The sequence below is a fragment of the Notechis scutatus genome, chromosome 14 (assembly GCF_049901735.1).
Source record: "Notechis scutatus isolate UNSWTSFEM ecotype Mainland chromosome 14, rNotScu1.2, whole genome shotgun sequence".
NCBI lineage: Eukaryota > Metazoa > Chordata > Lepidosauria > Squamata > Elapidae > Notechis > Notechis scutatus.
The window spans coordinates 3,656,371-3,675,018 of NC_142022.1; the positions used below are offsets into that span (position 1 = coordinate 3,656,371).

An 18,648-nucleotide genomic window follows, 5' to 3' on the forward strand; every position below is an offset into this window, starting at 1 on the left:
TGTGAAGCGGTATATAAGTCTAAGGGCTATTGCTACATAGCTGGATGTGGAACTCTGGGAGTTGGGAGTCCACAAGCCTTAAAGTTGGCAAAGTTGGAGAGTCCTGTTTTGCTGAAACTCAGTTTAGGACATGTGGTGGGGGCCCTCTAACCACTGAACCCAACCACCTTTTGGTTTTGTTTTTTTACAGAGGGGAAATGGGGAAAGCCTCGTGTGAGAAGGAAGCCCAGGCCATTGTGCGTAAGGTGGGTCAGGAGAGGGAAATGACCGTGTTGTTTTCGAAACGGATGCCAGCGTACGGGGACGCCTCGTGTGACCTCAAACTAATGTAACCTCCCCCCTCCCTGCCTTCTTTTTCAGAGCGAACCGTCAGAGCAGAAAAGGAGCAACAGCTGAGAGACAAATTGGACCAGCTTATTTTGAACAGCAGGTTGGGACGAGGACACCAGCAGAAACTAACTTAGGTTTTAAAAAAAGAGAGGAAAAAAACAACAACACGCCAACAAACCTCTGCAGATTTTGCAAACTGGGAAGTGGTGGTGGGGGATTGCAAAGAGGACCACTATGGAAGGAAAATAAAGATTAAAAATAAACATTCTGGCCAAAGGTCCAAGAAACAAAACAGGCCAAAACCTACATGCAAATAAATAAATAAATAAAAAGAATGCACAGGGAAGGAGAAATAAATATGACCACAATTGAGTCCAAATTTTTCACTGCTAAGTAAGGCAGTTGCTAAGTGGGTTTTGTCCCATTTTATGGCTTTTCATGCCACTGTAACCTGGTCGTTAAGTGAATCTGGCTTCCCCATTGACGTTCCTTGTCAGATGTTCGCAAAAAGGGATCGCGTCACTCTGGGACGCTGCAACAGTCCTAAGCATGAATCAGTTGCCAAGCATCTGAATTTTGATCCACATGTGACCACACGGATGCAGCAATGGTTGTGTGAAAACATGGCTATAAGGCAACTTTTTCAGTGCTCTTGTAACTTGGAACAGTCACTAAACGAATAGTTGTAAGTTGAAGACTACCTGTATAGAGGGGGTTGGAAATAGGCTCTAAAAAACATGCAAGAAACAACACAAAGAGAGAAAAAAATAAGCACAGGAACAATGGAATAGAATGGAATATAAAACTCTCTCTCTTTCTGTAGATAGATAGATACATAGATAGATAGATAAGATAGATTAGATAGATTAGATAGATAGAGATAGAGACAGATAGATTAGATAGATAAACTGAGAGTTATATAAACCATTATATAAAAATGACAGAATATAAAACTGACAGATAGAACAATTAACCAGTGGAACAACTTGCCTCCAGGAAGTTTTTAAAAAGATGTTCGATAATCGTTCATTTGAAGTGGTGTAGGGTTTCCTGCCTAGGCAGGGGGTTGGACTAGTAGACCTCCAAGGTCCCTTCCAACTCTGTTATTCTATTCTATTCTAAAATATATAATATATAATATGGAGTGACGGGGAAGGGGAATGGAATGGAAAATAGAATAGAATAGAATAGAATAGAATAGAATAGAATAGAATATTTGATAGAATAGAAAATAGAATAGAATGGAATAGAATAGAAAGAATAGATGATAGAATATAATATATGATAGAATAGAGAATAGAATAGAATAGAATAGAGAATAGAATAGAATAGAATAGAATAGAATAGAATAGAGAATGGAATAGAAGAGAATAGAGAAGAAAATAGAGAAGAAAATAGAATAGAAGAGAGATGAGAATAGAATAGATATGAGAAGAGAGAAGAGAGAATAGAATAGAATAGAATAGAATAGAATAGAATAGAATAGGATAAGATATTGGAAGGAATAGAATAGAATAGATTTGTTAATTGATTAGTCTTGCAATCTTATCAACAAGACAAAAATAAAAATAAAATACGTAATCTGGTTCCAGGATAAAATAAATGGAAATATAATAATAGTTACGTGATAATACAAGCAGGCAGCAATCAGATAAGTGAGTCTTCCTTGCAGAATACACTTATTCCTTATCTCAACTGGCTTCATTAAAAACTCAGCACTTCTGTTTACAATAAATACATTACAATAATGAGGAGCCCCACAAAAATGAGAGGAGCAAGACAGGACTTTAGCCAGCCGCAGAGAGATGCTTGGTTTGTCAGACGGCTGGCTCCTACATTTCACAAATAAAAATCCATCCATCCATCGGTGCAAAGGGCCCCTTTTTTGGGGGGGGGGGGGCTCTCCTGATCCTGTTTTTGTGTCCTTTGCAAAGGCTCAAGCGTGGCAGGCTGACAGGGTTGGAACTGAGATTTGGGAGGCAAAAATCCATCTCAACAGCCCCATGTGTGGAAAAAATGGCTGTTCCGTGTTTTCTCCCACGTGCCAGCTTTCCGCCTGCAGTGGCTGAAATGGAGGGCGATGCAAAGCCAGGGGCTGAAGCCTACGCACCAGAAGGCCTCACTGAAGCTGAAAATCATCCAGCTTCTGTCCTCTCCCTTGGGGTCAAAACTTTGGTGTCCCAGCCTTCTGGCGCCAACTCTGAATTTCATCATTTTGGGAACAAAAGGATGACGCTTCAATCTTCCTCTCTCTCTTGGGCAGAGCAAGACCGAATGAAAAGAACAGGGGCCATGGGAACAGTCCAGAGGCGCCTGCCCCCCCCCGTTTCATGGGCAGCCATTCCGACCAATTGGAAAGCCCCCAAAACCTGGCAACGTCCCTTCCATCCGTGCCAGCCTGCCCAGAGAAGCAAAATGCAAGATCAAACCATTCAACTCCCACTTTTTGTGGCATCAGCAGAAAGCGGGAATGGAGTTGGGGGCCCTGGGCCCAGAGAGAATATCAGGCAGCTCCAGGCCCAGCGGTGGGAAATGGGTTGCAGAAAGTGTGTGTATGTGTGTGTGTGTGGTGGGGGGGGAACCAGACTCTGCCCCAGTTCCCCCCTCCCCCGAAAAAGAGGATTATTATTTATGTAGCGTACGACGGTTGGAAGAGGACAATTTCCCAGATAGCAAATGTAGAAGGAAGTGTGCCATTCATGGATACGGTCGGGAAATGGAGACGACCAGAGCAATCTTGTAGGGTGCGAAAGATCTGACCTTCCTTTTGCCAATCTGGACTCCAGAATCCATAATCCCCAGCCAACTGCACTGCTGGCCAAAGAGCTGAGGACAACAGATTGGGTTGGGGAGGGGGGAGAAGTTTTGATCCCACTCTCTGCTTTTATTGTTGCCGTAAATATTCAGGGCATTGCTGCCCCATTTCAAGAATGCCCCAAACGCATCAGTGACACACCCATTCTGTAAAAGTCACACACCCACAGACACCCCTTTCCTCTTCTCGGAAGAGGTCTTGGCAAGCCTCAACAGCCCACCCTGCAGGGTAGGTCCAGTCTATTGCAAACTTATCTTAAAGTTTTGAAGAGCAGGCAAAACCTTCCCCCATCATCTGCACCTCTAACTGTCTGGTTTGGTTCTGCAACCCAACAGGACAGACACAGACTTCAAAGGATAATTAGGACTGCAGAAAAAACAATGGCTACCCACCTGCCTTCCATGGAGGACCTGTATATCCTGCACGAGTCCAAAAGAGGGCTGTGAAAATACCTACAGACCCCTCACATCCCGGACAGAAACTGTTTCAACTCCTTCGCTCAAAACGAGGCTATAGATCCCTGCACACCAGAACATTAGACACAAGGACAGTTTTTTCTCTGCTAAACAACTAATTCCCTCTACACTGCCCAACTATTTACAAAGTCTGCACTACTATTACTATTAATCTTCTCATCACTCCTTATCACCCATTTCCTTCCCACTTGTGACTGCATGACTGTAATTTTGTCGCTTGTATCCTAACAATTTTTATTGACCGTTTTGCTTACTGTACCCTATGACTATCATTGTTGTACCTGATGATTCTTGACTCGATGGATGTATCTTTTCTTTTTATGCACACTGAGAGCATTTGCACCAAGACAAATTCCTTGTGTGTCCAATCACACTTGGCCAATAAAGAATTCTCTTCTCTACTCTACTCTACTCCTACTTCTATTCTTATTGTACCCTATGACTATTATTAAGTGTTGCACCTGATGATTCTTGACTTTTGATGAATGTATCTTTTCTTTATGTACACTGAGAGCATTTATTCCTTGTGTGTCCAATCACACTGAATTCTCTCTCTACTCTACTCTACTCCTACTTCTATTCTTATGTACCCTATGACTATTATTAAGTGTTGCACCTGATGATTCTTGACTTTGATGAATGTATCTTTTCTTTTATGACTGAGAGCATTTGCACCAAGACAAATTCCTTGTGTGTCCAGTCACACTTGGCCAATAAAGAATTATATTCTGTTCTATTTATCTACCTCCTGTCCCATCCTGAACAAGAGGCAAACCACAGGTTGGGAAAGGAGGAAAAACCTATTTTGACATTCCAAGACAAAACTTGGAGTAGGTTTGCACGACATGCTAATCTAGGTTGAAGTAGGTACAGATAGCCATCGTCTTAAAGCAGTTCATTTAGCCACTTTGAAAATGGCACTGAAAAACAGGGACCTATGACCATTTTTTACACTTACAACAGTGGCAGCAGCCCTACAGACCCGTGAACAAAATTCACAAGCTTTGCAACTGGCTCGTATTAATGACAGTTGCAGCATCCCAGGATCCCCTTTTGTGACCTTCGGACGAGCAAAACCAACGGGAGAGCCAGATTCACTGCCAATGACCGTCGCAACTAATTTAAACCCCTGCAGTGAGCCACTTCACCAATACGGCAAGGAAGATCGTGACATGGGGGGGCAAGGCTCGGGTCATCAATGCCTCACTTAGCGATGGGACTTTTGGGCTCGGTTCAAAGTCGTCCCAAATTCCAGGGATTACGTGGGAATCCGGCTGTTCTGTTCGGACGAAAACGGGATGGGTTGAATTCGGACAGTTGCCTGCTACATCCAGCTCCCATTGTGCGAATTTAGTTTCAAAGGCTTCCATTGCAATGGGTGTGACTTCAGTTAGATTTCAGGAGCTGCCCCTCCTCTCATCCTGGGCTTGCAAGGGGTCTGTCTGCAGCTGGACACCTCCAACCCCTCCTGTCTCCCCCAACATAAAACCCATGGATTCCTCAAATGCTCTGGGACTCCCTTGGGGAACCAAAGCAAGGATTTGGGGGGCAAAAGATCATCGCCTGAAATCTTTCCTGACTCCTCACCCAGCACATCCGCACACTGGCCCCTGTTAAACAGATAAACAGATCAACAGAATTGGAAGGGACCTTATAGGTCATCTAGTCCAACCGCCCTGCCCAAGCAGGAGACCCTACACACCATTCCTGACAAAGGGCAGTCCAGCCTCTTCTTGAAAGCCTCCAGGGATGAAGCTCCCACAACTTCTGAAGGCAACTTCTGTTCCATCCGTTGATTGCTCTCTCTGTCAGAAAGTTTCTCCTTATTTCCAGGTTGAATTTCCCCTTGTTCAATTTCCACCCATTCTTCCTTGTCTGGCCTTTGGGTGCCTTGGAGAATAGTTTGACCCCCTCCTCCTCCTCTCTGGGGCAGCCCCTCAGATATTGGAAGGCTGCTCTCCTGTCTCCCCTGGTCCTTCTCTTCCCTAGACCAGCCAGGCCCAGTTCCTGCAACCGTTCATTGTATGTTTTAGCCTCCAGTCCCCTCATCATCCTGGTTGCTTTTCTTTGGTTGCTCTTCTCTGTTTCCCACCCCTTTTGATTCCCAAATCTCTAGCAGACTCTCTAACTAAAGAGGTCAAAAATAAATCAGGAGAAGCACATCAAGTAGCAGGGAGTTCCACGGCCTAACTTTGCACCAGAGGTACTGTTAGAACTTTGATGCTGACCACAACCAACCATGAGCCTCAACCTCACCAGGCTATGCCAGCCCTGCAGATTAAAAGATTCCTATTGCACTTCAGCCACAGCTATTTGAAATGGTATATATAGGGTCTCCTGCTTGAGCAGAGGGTTGGACTAGATGATCTCCAAGGTCCCTTCCAGCTCTATTCCCTATTAAATGAAGTTGACTTCATACTTCTAGCCCATAATTACTCTTTACTCTCTTCTCCCCCCAAACTGGCAGGAATGTTGCCATAAAGCAGGAGGGAGAGAAATATTTCTGGTTGGGGAAGGTTGTGAGAACACAGCCCTTGTTTTAGCATGCGGCACAAACCCTGCTCCCAAGCCAGACTGCAATTCCTGCCTTCTGGAAAAATCTCTCCCCCCAATCTGTGTGCCCCCCCACACACACACTCTTTGTGGTTATCAAAGACCTGGTGGTTCTCCCTGGTCTTATGCGATTGCAAAATCCCTTTTTATTCTTTCCGATTTGACTTCGGTTTGTGCAATTTAGAATAGAATACAGCTGGCAGGGGACCTTGGAGGTCTTCTAGCCTAACCCCTTGCTTAAACAGGAGCTACAGACCATTTCAGATGAATGCCTGTCCAGTCTCTTCTTAAAAAACCTCCAGTGATGGAGGGCCCACGATTTCTAGTGGCAAAGCTGTTCCACTGGTTAACTGTCCTTCTCCTATTAGGAAGTTTCTCCTTAATTCCAGGTTGCTTCTCTCTTGGATTAGTTTCCAATCAATTAATTGGAATAGAGCTGGAAGGGACCTCAGAGGTCTTCTAGTCCAACCCCCTTCTGCTTAGGCAGGAAACCCTATTTACCATTTCAGGCAGACCTCCTCCTCCTCCTCCTCTTTGTGGCACCCCTCAAACACTGGAATGCTGCTATCGTGTCCCCCCCTAATTCTTTTCTTCTTTTTTTTAGCTTTTACACTGCAAACTCCCCCTCCTGCCCTCTAAATCTCATCAATAAAAATAGAAAAATGAAAATAAACCCAGCCAGGGTGTCCTGTTAACTCTGGGAGGGGTCCAACAGCTTATGCAATCCCTTTCCTTCCTTCCCTCCCTTTTTCTTTCTTTCCTTCCTTCCCTCCCTCTTTCCTTCCTTCCCTTCTTTTCCTTCCTTCCTTTCTTTTCCTTCCTTTCTTTCCTTCCTTCCTTTCTTTCCTTCCTTCCTTCCTTCCTTTCTTTTCCTTCCTTTCTTTTCCTTCCTTCCTTTTCCTTCCCTTCCTTCCTTCCTTTCTTTTCCTTCCTTCCTTCCTTCCTTTTGCTGCCTCGTGTGAATCCCCGCTGCCCGCCTTCGGAATTCCTTCAGCTCCCCTCGGCTTCAGCTCAGAGCCCCCCCGTCCGAGCCTTCTTTTTCGGACGGGCTCAGCCCTTCCCCTCGGAGCGCGGCTGGCCTTCGTCAGTCTTTCCACCCAGCGCATTCCAGAGGGCTGGCGGGGACCCAAGGGCAGGGAAGGGGGGCGGGCGGGGTGGGGAAGGGGAGGGAGCGCTTCCCCGCCCAGAGGGGACCCAGACCCAGCCAGGATCCAGCGCCTGCCCCGCCCGCAATCCACATTCACGCCAGTGTGCAATAAAGAAGCCAAGGAAGAAGAAGAAGAAGAAGGGCTGCAAAAACAAAACAAAAAAAAAAAAACCAGCCAACAAACTTTGCAGAACAAAAGCGAAGTGGAGTGGCTCCGGCACTCCGGGTGCTGCTGGCTGGATCCGAATGGGAGGGTGGGGTGGGTGGGGAAGGGAAGGGGGCAGCGGGTGGGGTGGGGCCGCTGGGCTTCCCACGGGACCGACCGAAACCTCTCTCTCTCTCTCTCTCTCTCTCCCAAAAGCGCTTTTTTTTCTACGAGGCAACTGGACTTTCTTGCGTTTGTTTTTTCTCTTTTGAAGACGTTTCGCTTCTCACCAAGGAGCTTCTTCAGCTCTGACTGGATGGTGGGGAATGGGGATAGTGGGAAGTGGGGATCTCTTTCTTTTTCTTTCTCTCTCCTTTTTTTCTCTTTCTCTTTTTCTTTCTTTTCTCTTTCCCTCTCTCTCTTTTCTTTCTTTTTCTCTTCTCTCTTTTTCTTTCTTTCTTTTCTCTTTCCCTCTCTTTCTCTTTCTCTCTTTTTCTTTCTTTCTCTTTCTCTTCCTTCCTTTGCTCTCTCTCTCTCTCTCTCTCTCCACGAGGCTCTTCCAAAGCGAAGTCGGAGCGGAGTCACTCCGGCAAAAGCAGAGCAGCGGTGGGGGGTGGGAGGCTTTGCAAAGGAAAAGGAAGGGGGCTCCGAGCCCATTCAAGCCCCCTTCCCGTCTCTGGGCTCTTCTGCACAGCTGCCAACCAGCGGCCGCCCCGTTCCGCCACTCCGGGGCGAAGGCTGCAAGCGGAGCCGCGCCCTGTCCCGAAGTGCACACGCGGAGAAACCAACGCCAGTCCCGAGAGAGAGGGGGGGGGAGAGGGGTCCCCGCTCAGGAGCAACCTCAGGGGAAGCCCACCTGTGTCCGAGCCCCTCCCCGTTGCCTCGGGAATGCCGAGAAAGCCTCCAGCCGAAGCGGAGTCACTCCGGATTGAGGCAACGCCTTGCTGGCCCGCCCAGCCACATCAGCTCCGGGCCTGCGCGTGCCTGCCAAGCCCCGAGTCTTTCGGGGAGCCCAAACTTCCTCCGACGGGTCCATGCCGAGGGTCTCCCCCACCGCCCCCCCCCAAAGGAAGCCCCCCCCTCGCCCTGCACGGAGGGGTTGGAGGGGCTTTGGCGGCCCACCCCAGCCGCTTTCTCAAGGGCTATATGGGGCGGGGGGGTGGGGTCCCTTTCCCGCTCCAGATTCAGATTCAGCCCCCGCCCCGGCTGGGTGGAGGGGGAGCGTGTCCAGCCTCTAGGGCAAAGGAGGGCGCGACCGCAGCCCCTTTTCGGACCAGTCCGACGGGACCCCCTCGAGCCGGACCAAGTCTGGTGCCCGAAGTGGGGGCCCCCGCCCCTCCCGCCACGGGGCCAAACGCTCCCACCAATTGCCCGCAGGGAACGTGGAGAGCGGGGCGGGCGGGGGGCTCGAAGAACCGTCCGGACTGCTCGGGGCGGCGGCCAGGAGGGCGGAGGCTTTTTCCTGCAAGGGGCGACCTATTGCGGGGCTCCACTCGGGTCTCCGCCTGGAATCCGGAGTCCGCGCGCGAGGGGGTTGTTTTGGGGGAGCTGAAACGGGGCTCCGGGGCCCCCAGACGCGCCCCCGCCCTCACCTGCCGTCGGTCCGAGGCTCTCAGCTGCCCAGCACGGCCATTCCAGGCGCCGTCCCGGTGTTCACGCCCTCAGCCCCGACGCGGTTCCTGGATTCCTGGTGGCGGCGACCGAGCCCTGGCCAGCGGGCTCCCGACGAAGCCCTGCCGCGGGAACGAAGCGAGTGGGACGCTCCCCGCCCGGCTGCGGCTCTTGTACCTCGGCCCGGGATGGGTGTGACTCTACGCCCGGCCCTCGTCGGGGAAAGGGAAGGGCGGGGAGGGGAAGAGGCGGCCGGGAGGAGGGGAGGGAGGGAGGGAGGGAAAGGAAAGAAGGAAGGAAGGAAGGAAGGAAAAGAGGGAGGGGAGGAGGAGGGGAAGGAGGAAGGAAGGAGAGATCGGTTGGTTGGAAAGAAGGGAGAAAGGGGAAGGGGGAAAGGAAAGGGAGGGAGGGAGGGGAAGGAAGGAACGGGAGGGGAGGGCAGAAGAAAGGAAAGAAAGAAGGAAGGAAGGAAAAGGGAGGGAAGGAGGAGGGGAAGGAAGGACAGATAGGTTGGTTGGAAAGAAGGAAGGAAAGAAGGGAAAAAGGGGAAGGGGAGGAAGGGAGAAAGGAAAGGAAGGGAAGGAGGGAGGGAAGGGAGGGGAGGGAAAGAGGCGGCCAGGAGGAGGGAGGGAGGGAGGGAAGGAGGAAGGGGAAGGAAGGAAGGAAAAGAGGGAGGGAAGGAGGAGGGGAAGGAAGGACAGATAGGTTGGTTGGAAAGAAGGAAGGAAAGAAAGAAGGGAGAAAGGGGAAGGAAAGAAAGGAAAGGAACAAGGAAGGAAGGAACAGGAGGGGGAGGGCGGAAGGAAGGAAAGAAGGAAGGAAAAGAGGGAGGGGAGGAGGGGGGAAGGAGGAAGGAAGGAGAGATAGGTTGGTTGGAAAGAAGGAAGGAAAGAAGGGAGAAAGGGGAAGGGGAGGAAGGGAGAAGGGAAAGGAACAAGGAAGGAAGGAACGGGAGGGGGGAGGTCAGAAGGAAGGAAAGAAGGAAGGAAAAGAGGGAGGGAGGAGGGGGAAGGAGGAAGGAAGGAGAGATAGGTTGGTTGGAAAGAAGGAAGGAAAGAAGGGAGAAAGGGGAAGGGGAGGAAGGGAGAAGGGAAAGGAACAAGGAAGGAAGGAAGGAAGGAAGGAATGAGAGGAGAAGGGAAGGGAAGGAAGCGAGAAAGGAAAGGAAGAAAAACTGGCTGAGCCACTCAGAGTCATCGCTTCTCTTCCTCTCTTCACTCAGCCGCCACCCAGGGAGATCGGAAATCTAGTGGCAAGGAGTTCCATACATTATCAGACAACTGTAAGGGGATAATTTGTCCAATGATCCAGCTGCGGCTAGTAGATTTGCATGAGGTCTGGTGACTTCCCACACAAATGAAAAGTGCTCAGTGCCAAAGATCTTATCAAAGGGAGAAGCGCTGGGATTTTCAAGAACGTTTTTTCATAAAGAGGCCTCAGCCAGATCTACCTCACAGGGCTGGTGTGGAGGGGAAAATGGAAAGGCGAGACCAGAGTATCTTAACTTCGTTGATTTTGGGTGAGTTCACGGAAGCAACTTTGAGAGGGTTATCAAAGCAAAAAAATCTGCTGTATCAATTTACTGTCAGGACTCCAACAAATCCACCCCCATTCAGATCATAAGTCTCCAGCCGTGTCTCTCCGAGAAGAGAATATTGATTTATTAGAAGTGGCCCTGTTGGTGTTGGTTGGATGCAGCCGATCCTAAAATACATCATCCATTCCCCGTCCCCTTTTTTGGAAAAAGTTTTTTTTAAATTTTTGTAACATACAAAATAATAAATAAAACCATCTTTCAGTTATACAGTGTGTCGGTTTGGGATATACATCATGTGCACAATATCTATAATTCTTTCCTCTTACCTTTACACTCGTATTATATTCTAGTCAACATTCCACATCATATTGTCTTGTTATTATACTATTATTAAAATTTTACTTTCATTTCCAGGTCATCTTTAAAAGCAAAACTCAATTCTTACTAAGTTATATTCATAGTATCACTTATTTAAAAATAATCAATTATAATATATCATTACTATTACAATATACTTCAATTTCTTACTCTTCTATCTAGCCATTGATAAAACAAATCCCAAATTCATTTACCCCTTGACCCTGGTCTTCCCCCACCCCCTGGATGTATATTCTCCAATGGGAAACATCCATAGCCAAGAGTCATCAATCATGCTCTCCAGTAATAATCTTGCAGGCCAACAGCTTCGGCTGCCAAGGTGATTATCTGAAGCATTTAAGGAATGCACTGCTTTCCCCACTCCCTTTCTGCTGGCAGCTAAAAAGACCAAAGGAGTATCTTTTTAGTTGACATTTACAATGGTTCGTTTAGTGACAGTTCAAAGCTTTTCATACGAGCATTACAGCATCCCGAAGGTCCCATGTTCAAAATTCGGCAGCCTGGTCACTGACTCACATTTATGATGGGTCGCAGCATCCCGGAGTCACATGATCCCCTTTTGCGATGTTCTGACAAGCAAAGTCGATGAGGAGAGCCCGATTCACTTAACGACCGGGTGTCTGACTTAACAACGGCGGGGATTCACTGGACAATGGTGGCAAGAAAAGGTCGTGAAATGGGCCAAATCTCACTTAACAACTGTCTTGCTTAGCAATGGACATATTGGGCTCGATTGGGATCAAGGAGTAACCTGTGCTCTCTTGTTTAGAAATTCTGAGATTTCCTTGTGGTCCTCCATCCAAGATCTAAATCAGGGATTCTTCTAACTTGACGGCTTTTAAGATTTGTGGACTTAAACTCCCAGAATTCTTCCTCCAGTCATGTTAGCCTAGGAATTCTGGGAGTTGAAGTCCACAGGTCTTAAACTTGCCAAGTTTGAAGACCCTTATGATAGATGATAGATAGATAGATAGATAGATAGATAGATAGATAGATAGATAGAGAGAGAGAGAGAGAGAGAGAGAGAGAATAGATCAGGGGTCTTCAACTTGACAGCTTTTAAGACTTGTGGACTTCAACTCCCAGAATTCCTCCTCCTCCAGTCATGTTAGCTCGGGAATTCTGGGAGTTGAAGTCCACAAGTCTTAAAGCTTGCCAAGGTTGAAGACCCTTGACCTGCTTTCCTGTTAGAACTTAATCAAATTGAGCTCAACCACCCAAGGGTGGGATTCAGCCGGTTCGGACCGGTTCGAGTGAACCGGATATTAAATTTACAACTGGTTTGCCAAACCGGTAGTCGAACCGACCGGCTGGCCCTGTCCACCCCACCCCGCCCCTCTCAGGAGTCTCCACACAGCCTGTTTTGGTCTGCACGGAGGCTCTGGGAGGGGAAAACGGGCCTTTCGGAAGTACTGGAAGTCTGAGGGAAGCCTCCGGACTCTGGGGATGGCGGAAAAAGCCCTCCCGGCAGCAGGCCACGCCCACTGTGGCCACGCCCACCCAGCAACCGGGCAGCGAACCGGTTGCTGGTGTTTTTGAATCCCACCCCCTGGCCACCACCCCAAGGCGGCGTGAGATCTGCAACGCCCGAACTGTGACCTGGGCTAAGCAGCCTGTGGAACTCATTGCCACTAGACACGAACCACCCGTCCTTTGAAGTTGGAAAATAAAACCGAGCCATGTAGGTTAAAGATAAATTAAATTAAATTAAATTAAAAAGGAGCAGAGGGAATTTTAAAAAAGGAAAGTTATTACAGAAGCCAGCGGAAGGTTGTGCGGTCTGGAAGTTTGTGAGATGAGCTGTTGATAAGAAAAGGTGTTTCCCCCCCAATGGGCCAGAGAGAAAGTTTAACAGTAGGAAATGGGACTGTGTGGAGGAGATGTCCAGACCGCAAAGCTTCCTGTGGGTTGTTGAAGAGTGACAGAGCTCCAACCACACCTCCCAGGAGACAAAAGCAGGCCCCTTTCTCAACGCCAAAGAGTGAGGCCCATTGGCCAGTTGTGAATACTCACCCCCTGCAACTGGTTGTTAGCACTTACATATCCTGACCATGCCCTGATTTACAATCCCCACCATTTTCCTCTAGGAGAAAAGAGTTTTTTCCCCCCTCTCATTTTTCTCTCTTTTGATGCTTCTCCAAGCTTTCATGAAATGTAGAATCCTAGGGCTGGAAGGGACCTTGGAGGTCATCTAGTCCAACCCCCTGCTCAAGCAGGAGACCCTATGCCATTCTGGACAAATGGCTGTCCAGCCTCTTCTTGAAAATCCCCAATGATGGAACATCCACAACTTCCAGAGGGAAGCCATTCCACCCATCCATCCATCTATTCTTCCGTCTGTCTGTCATGCAGCTTATGTGTCTCAGAATCCTAGAATCCTAGGGCTGGAAGGGACCTTGGAGGTCATCTAGTCCAACCCCCTGCTCAGGCAAGAGACCTATGCCATTTTAGACAAATGGCTATCCAGCCTCTTCTTAAAAGCCTCCAGCGATGGTGCACACACAACTTCTGGTGGGAAGCAGTTCCACTGGTTCATTGTTCTCATTGTCAGTCAATTTCTCCTTAATTCTACGCTGCTTCTCTCCTTTGATTTCTTTGATATCTGCTCTGATGTCACAAAGGTGGACTCCAGAGATGTTGGACTTCAACTCCCATAAACCTTGGCCAGAGCATCCAGTGGAGATGGGGGCAACAGGAACAGCCGGATTCAACAGGAAAACACCAGCTGGGAGGCTGACTGGTTTTAGACACAGCTTCACTCCCTTTTCTTATATAAGACGCCATGCCCCATTCTCCACATCCCACCGATCCGAAAAAGCTCACTTTGGAGGGAAATACAGGTAGTCCTCAAGTTACGACCACAATTGAGCCCCAAAATTTATGTGGGTAAGGAAAACATTGGTTAAGGGAGTGTTGCCCCATTTTAATGACTTTTCATGCCACAGCTGGTAAGTGGATTTGCTTAATGGCCATGGGGATTTGCCTAACAACCACCTCAAAAACAAAAGACAATTAAAAAAAATAAAAGACATATAACTGAGTCAGTCACATGATGGATCACTTCATGACTGGCATGATTTTTTACTATAATTCCAGGCTCTGTTATGGTCATAAGTCAAAGACTACAAATGGATGGATGGATGGATGGATGGATGGATTGTTGAAAGAAAGGACAGTAGGAAGGAAGGAAGGAAGGAGGGAGGGGAGGGAGGGAGGGAGGGAGGGAGGGAGAGAGAGAGAGAGAGAGAGAGAGAGAGAGAGAGAGAGAATCACAAAGTATAAAGACCTACAAATAGAAGCAGAACCAGTGGCAAAATAAAGCAAAGATAGTAGCAGTAGCCACAGGCACCTTGGGGGCATTCCCAAAATATCTTGAACATCCCTTGAACACGATCAACGTTGACAAAATCCCCATCAATCAATTGCAAAAGGCAGCTTCACTCAGAAAAGCTCACATACCGCAATGACACCTGTAACCCCATGAAACATCCACACCTGTCTATCCCAGGTCTTTGGGGTGGACTCCAGAGGTGGACAAAAATGCCACATCCAATCTAAACATCTGGCTGACTGTGCGATTCCACCCTAATTTTTATTTTATTTATTTGATTTGTCAATTGCTTACAATATAATAGGAATAAGTATAAACATGAGTAAGAATACAGGAAATAGGTACGAATAAATGGGGGCAATAGGACAATAAGACAGATAAGGCAGCACTAATAATCATCATATTCTGGACTCTTCCCGTTTAGCAAGAACAGCTCAGCCATAAGGAGAATGCAGAGGTGGGATATTTAGGAGCCAGAAAGGATTCTGCATCATTGGAGGATCAAGAAACATCTGCCCAACACATGAGAAACAATTTATTGGGGCCCAGAGATGCTGTAAATCTGTGTTTTTTCCAACTTGCCAACTGTAGAGGGGTCGACTTCAACTCCCAGAATTCTCCAGGGAATTCTGGGAGTTGAAGGCAACCTTTTTTGAAATTGCCAAGTTTCAAAAATAAACCAAAACCTCTGCAATAAATTACAGCCATTAGTTAAGTTGGTTTAGGATTCAGCAGGTTGTGTGAACTAAAGCTGCAGAAAGAAGGAAGATCTGCGTTTGTTTCTTTTTTCCGTCCTTTTCTTTCCTGCAGCGTCAGTGAAGTTGGCTTCACCCTGCCGACTCTCTCATTTCAGGTGAAATTTGACTCCGGCATCAACCCTGGAGGTAGATTACAATCCAGATGTTGAAGGTGGGGGGGGGGGCTTTTGAACCGGCTCCATCTCTTTTCTGACCCCTTCCAAAATTTGTGAGGAATTAGTCCGGGAGGAGAGAAAGGCAGCAGGAGGGAATGGCGAAAGACCAAAGGGTTTATTTGAGGAAAAAGCAGGATGTAAAACGATGGAACTCATTGCCACTTGATGCGGAGATGAACACTGGTGGATGAACCTGTTTGTTTGTTCTTTAAATAGGAATAAGGCAGACTTTTCCTGAACTCTCATTGTCCAGCTATGCCAGGGCCACAGGGGCCCTGATGCACAGCAGACATGGTTAATTGCACACAGAGGATGTGTAGAATGGCCAATTCACAAAGGAAACAGCGACTTATTCATTTGTATCCCGTGTTTATTATTTTTCTGTAAACAACTCAAGGCAGTGAACATATCGAAGGCTCCTTTCTCCTCCTATTTTGCCCAACAACAACCCTGTGAGGTGGGTTGGGCTGAGAGAGAGGGATTGGCCCAAAGTTACCCAGCCAGCTTTCATGCCTAAGGCGGGAGGGACTAGAACTTACTGTCACCTAGTGATTGGCCCAAAGTCACCCAGCTGGCTTTCATATATAAGGCAGGACTAGAACTCGCCATCTCCTAGTGATTGGCCCAAAGTCACCCAGCCGTTTTTAACGCCTAAAGCAAGATTTTGAACTCATAGTCTCTCATTTCCAATCTGGTGTCTTAACCATTTGACCAAACTGGCTCTATTTATTTTCAGCCCTGTGGAGGAAAGACCTCCAGTGATCAGGGTCAGTCTCTATAAGATGCCAGGAGAGAAGAGGAAAACAGGACTGGCCCTTAGGGAGGACAGGAGGTGAAGTCCTGCTGTAAGATTACAGATTACAGATCAATGGAGTTGGAAGGGACCTTGTAGGTCATCTAGTCCAACCCCCTGCCCAAGCAGGAGACCCTACACACCATTTCTGACAAATGGAAGTCCAGTCTCTTCTGGAAAGTCTCAGAGGATGAGATGTCCTGGGAAACCACAAGCAGAGGTACACTGTGCCTGAGTCGGGAGGCTCCACTGAGCTTCGCCTCTTTTCTCTACCCACTGGGCCTCGCTTCACCCTGGCCAGCGTCCTTCCCTGCCCTGATCTGCAACAGCTCTGTGCACATTTGCAAGTCATTTCCCCATCCTTGGAAGGGGGGCTGGGGGTGGAGAGAGGCGCCAGAAAACGAAGACTAATTGCTACCTGCCTTGCAAGATATTTAATTAGAAGCATCGTTGTCCAAGTCTGCAAGAGAGGGAGAGAGAGAGGGAGGGAGGGAGGGTGGGAGGAGAAAGGGGGGGCAGGGAAATCTTAGGGCATCACTCCCCCCCCACCCCACAGACATACATGAAAGGGAGACAAACATAAATTTAAAAAAATAAAATAAAATCGGGAATTTGGTGAATCTGGTGCTGAAAATGAAACAGGGTACATCCCTCCTCCCTGGCAGCTTCTCTCCTGCCAAACTTGCCCCCCCAAATATCTCCGTACCCCCAAATCTTCTCCCCATCTCTTCCCACCACCGTATTTCTTTTTGCTGCATCCACACAATAACTTTAGTCTACTTTCTGGGTTGACTTTCCGCCAGTGGTGAGATTCAAATTTTTTTTTTACTACCGTTTCGGTGGGCGTGGCTTGGTGGGCGTGGTGTAGCTTGGTGGGCGTGGCAGGGGAAAGACACTGCAAAATCCCCCTTCCATCCCCACCCCACTGACCTGCTTTCCAGCTCCGTTCTCCTGTGCAAGGCAACCAAAGAAGACTCAGCCGGTCAGCTGGGACTCGATGGGAGGCGGAGAAGAGACGGGGGAAGGACCAGTCAGAGTTGGGATTGGCTGGTTCTCCCAACTACTCAACATTGCCGCTACCGGTTCTCCAGAACTGGTCAGAACTGGCTGAAGACCACCTCTGCTTTCTGCCGAAAAAATGCACCCCATGCTACCTAACCGGAGATGTCCCCCAACTCTTCGGCTCACTCACCCCTTCGAGAGGTTTCAGATTCTTCGTTGACCCCTCTGAAAGATTTATTTAAAAAAAATTCCCCTTCCAATGAAGCCTGATTCTCAGAGACCTTCTAGATCAGTTGCTGCAGTTTCCTTGAAGCGGTTCGCCATTGCCTCTTTCCTGGGGCCCGAGGTCACCCAGCTGCTTTTGTGCCTAAGGGGGACGAGAACTTACCACCTCCCAGTGTCTAGCCGGGTGTTTCGACTATGACACCAAGCTGGCTCCCTTTTATGTTATTTAATTAACATTAAGTTACTATATATTTTACTAATTGCTTAATTATTACTCTTAATTTTTATTACATGGCACAATCCATATTATAAATGATAAATGCTGCTTTAATACTACCTTAACTACAACTGCTTCTTTAAATACAATAATAATAATAATAATAATAATAATAATAATAATAATAATAATAATAATAATAATAATAATAATAATAATAATAATAATAATAATAATAATAATAATCATAATCATAATCATAATAAATTAAAGCTGCGGTGACTGGGGGCTTACCATTCATTCTTGGATCACCCTATCTGACCACTTCCAGCACCCCAACTTCAGGATTAGGGACAGCTGTGAAACTCCTCAGAGACCCCAAAAGGTTCATTGACACCCCCCCCAATCAACTTCCAGTTTTTGCTGCCCATCCCCCGATCCCCCAGCGAAGGCATCAGGCTAAAAAATCACTGGAGCCGAGGCAAGTTCTAATCCCATCCCAGGCACCGATGGATGACCTTAGGCCAGCCAGTTTCTCTTGGCCCTGGGAAGTGATTAAAGCCTAAGCAGTCCAAGTGAAGTCAACCTTTTGAGGCTACTGTCCCCGAGACGCCACTCCAAGCCTGGAGGGTTTGTTTTGAATGGCAGTTCTTAGAAAACACCACTCGAATTATGTGTGTTTATACACAATTGCTCTGTTATGGTGTAATTTGGTTGAATTATTTTCGTGCCTTGTATGTTGTCTCCTCTTCCTCCTCCTCTTCTCCTTCCCCTCCTCCTCTTCCTTCCTTCTCTTCTCCTTCCCCCTCCTCTCCTCCTTTTTCTCCTCCTTCTCTTCTCCTTCCCCTTCCTCTCCCCCTTTTTCTCCACCTCCTCTCCTCCTCCCCTTTCCCTCCTCCTCCTCCTCCTCCTCCTTCTCCTCCTCTTCTCCTTCCCCTTTTTCTCCTCCTTCTCTTCTCCTTCCCCTTCCTCTCCCCCTTTCCCTCCTCCTCCTCTTCTCCTCCTTCTCCCTTTTCTCCTCCTTCTCTTCTCCTTCCCCTTCCTCTCCTCCTTTTTCTCCTCCTCCTCTTCTCCTTCCCCTTCCTCTCCCCCTTTTTCTCCACCTCCTCTCCTCCTCCCCTTTCTTTTTGACATTGAGAATAACGAACCAGTGGAAATGTGTGTCTCTAGAAGTT

General features: G+C 47.8%; 1 protein-coding gene and 1 long non-coding RNA gene across 6 annotated transcripts in view; one reads left to right on the forward strand and one right to left on the reverse strand.

Annotated features, from left to right (window-relative positions):
* The window catches only part of AHNAK (AHNAK nucleoprotein), a 74,633-nt gene extending 65,387 nt beyond the window's left edge, over positions 1 to 9,246 (reverse strand). For 4 of the 5 annotated variants that reach the window (XM_087943475.1, XM_087943476.1, XM_087943474.1 and 1 more), the window contains exon 1: positions 9,059 to 9,246. The gene's annotated coding sequence lies outside the window, so the exon portion shown is untranslated. The remainder of the gene's footprint in view (positions 1 to 9,058) is intronic. The other variant, XM_087943473.1, reaches the window with a different exon arrangement.
* LOC148129502 (uncharacterized) overlaps positions 3,773 to 18,648 on the forward strand; it is a 157,534-nt gene continuing 142,658 nt past the window's right edge. Inside the window, exon 1 of the long non-coding RNA XR_015745344.1 lies at positions 3,773 to 3,898. This is a non-coding gene — a long non-coding RNA (uncharacterized LOC148129502). The remainder of the gene's footprint in view (positions 3,899 to 18,648) is intronic.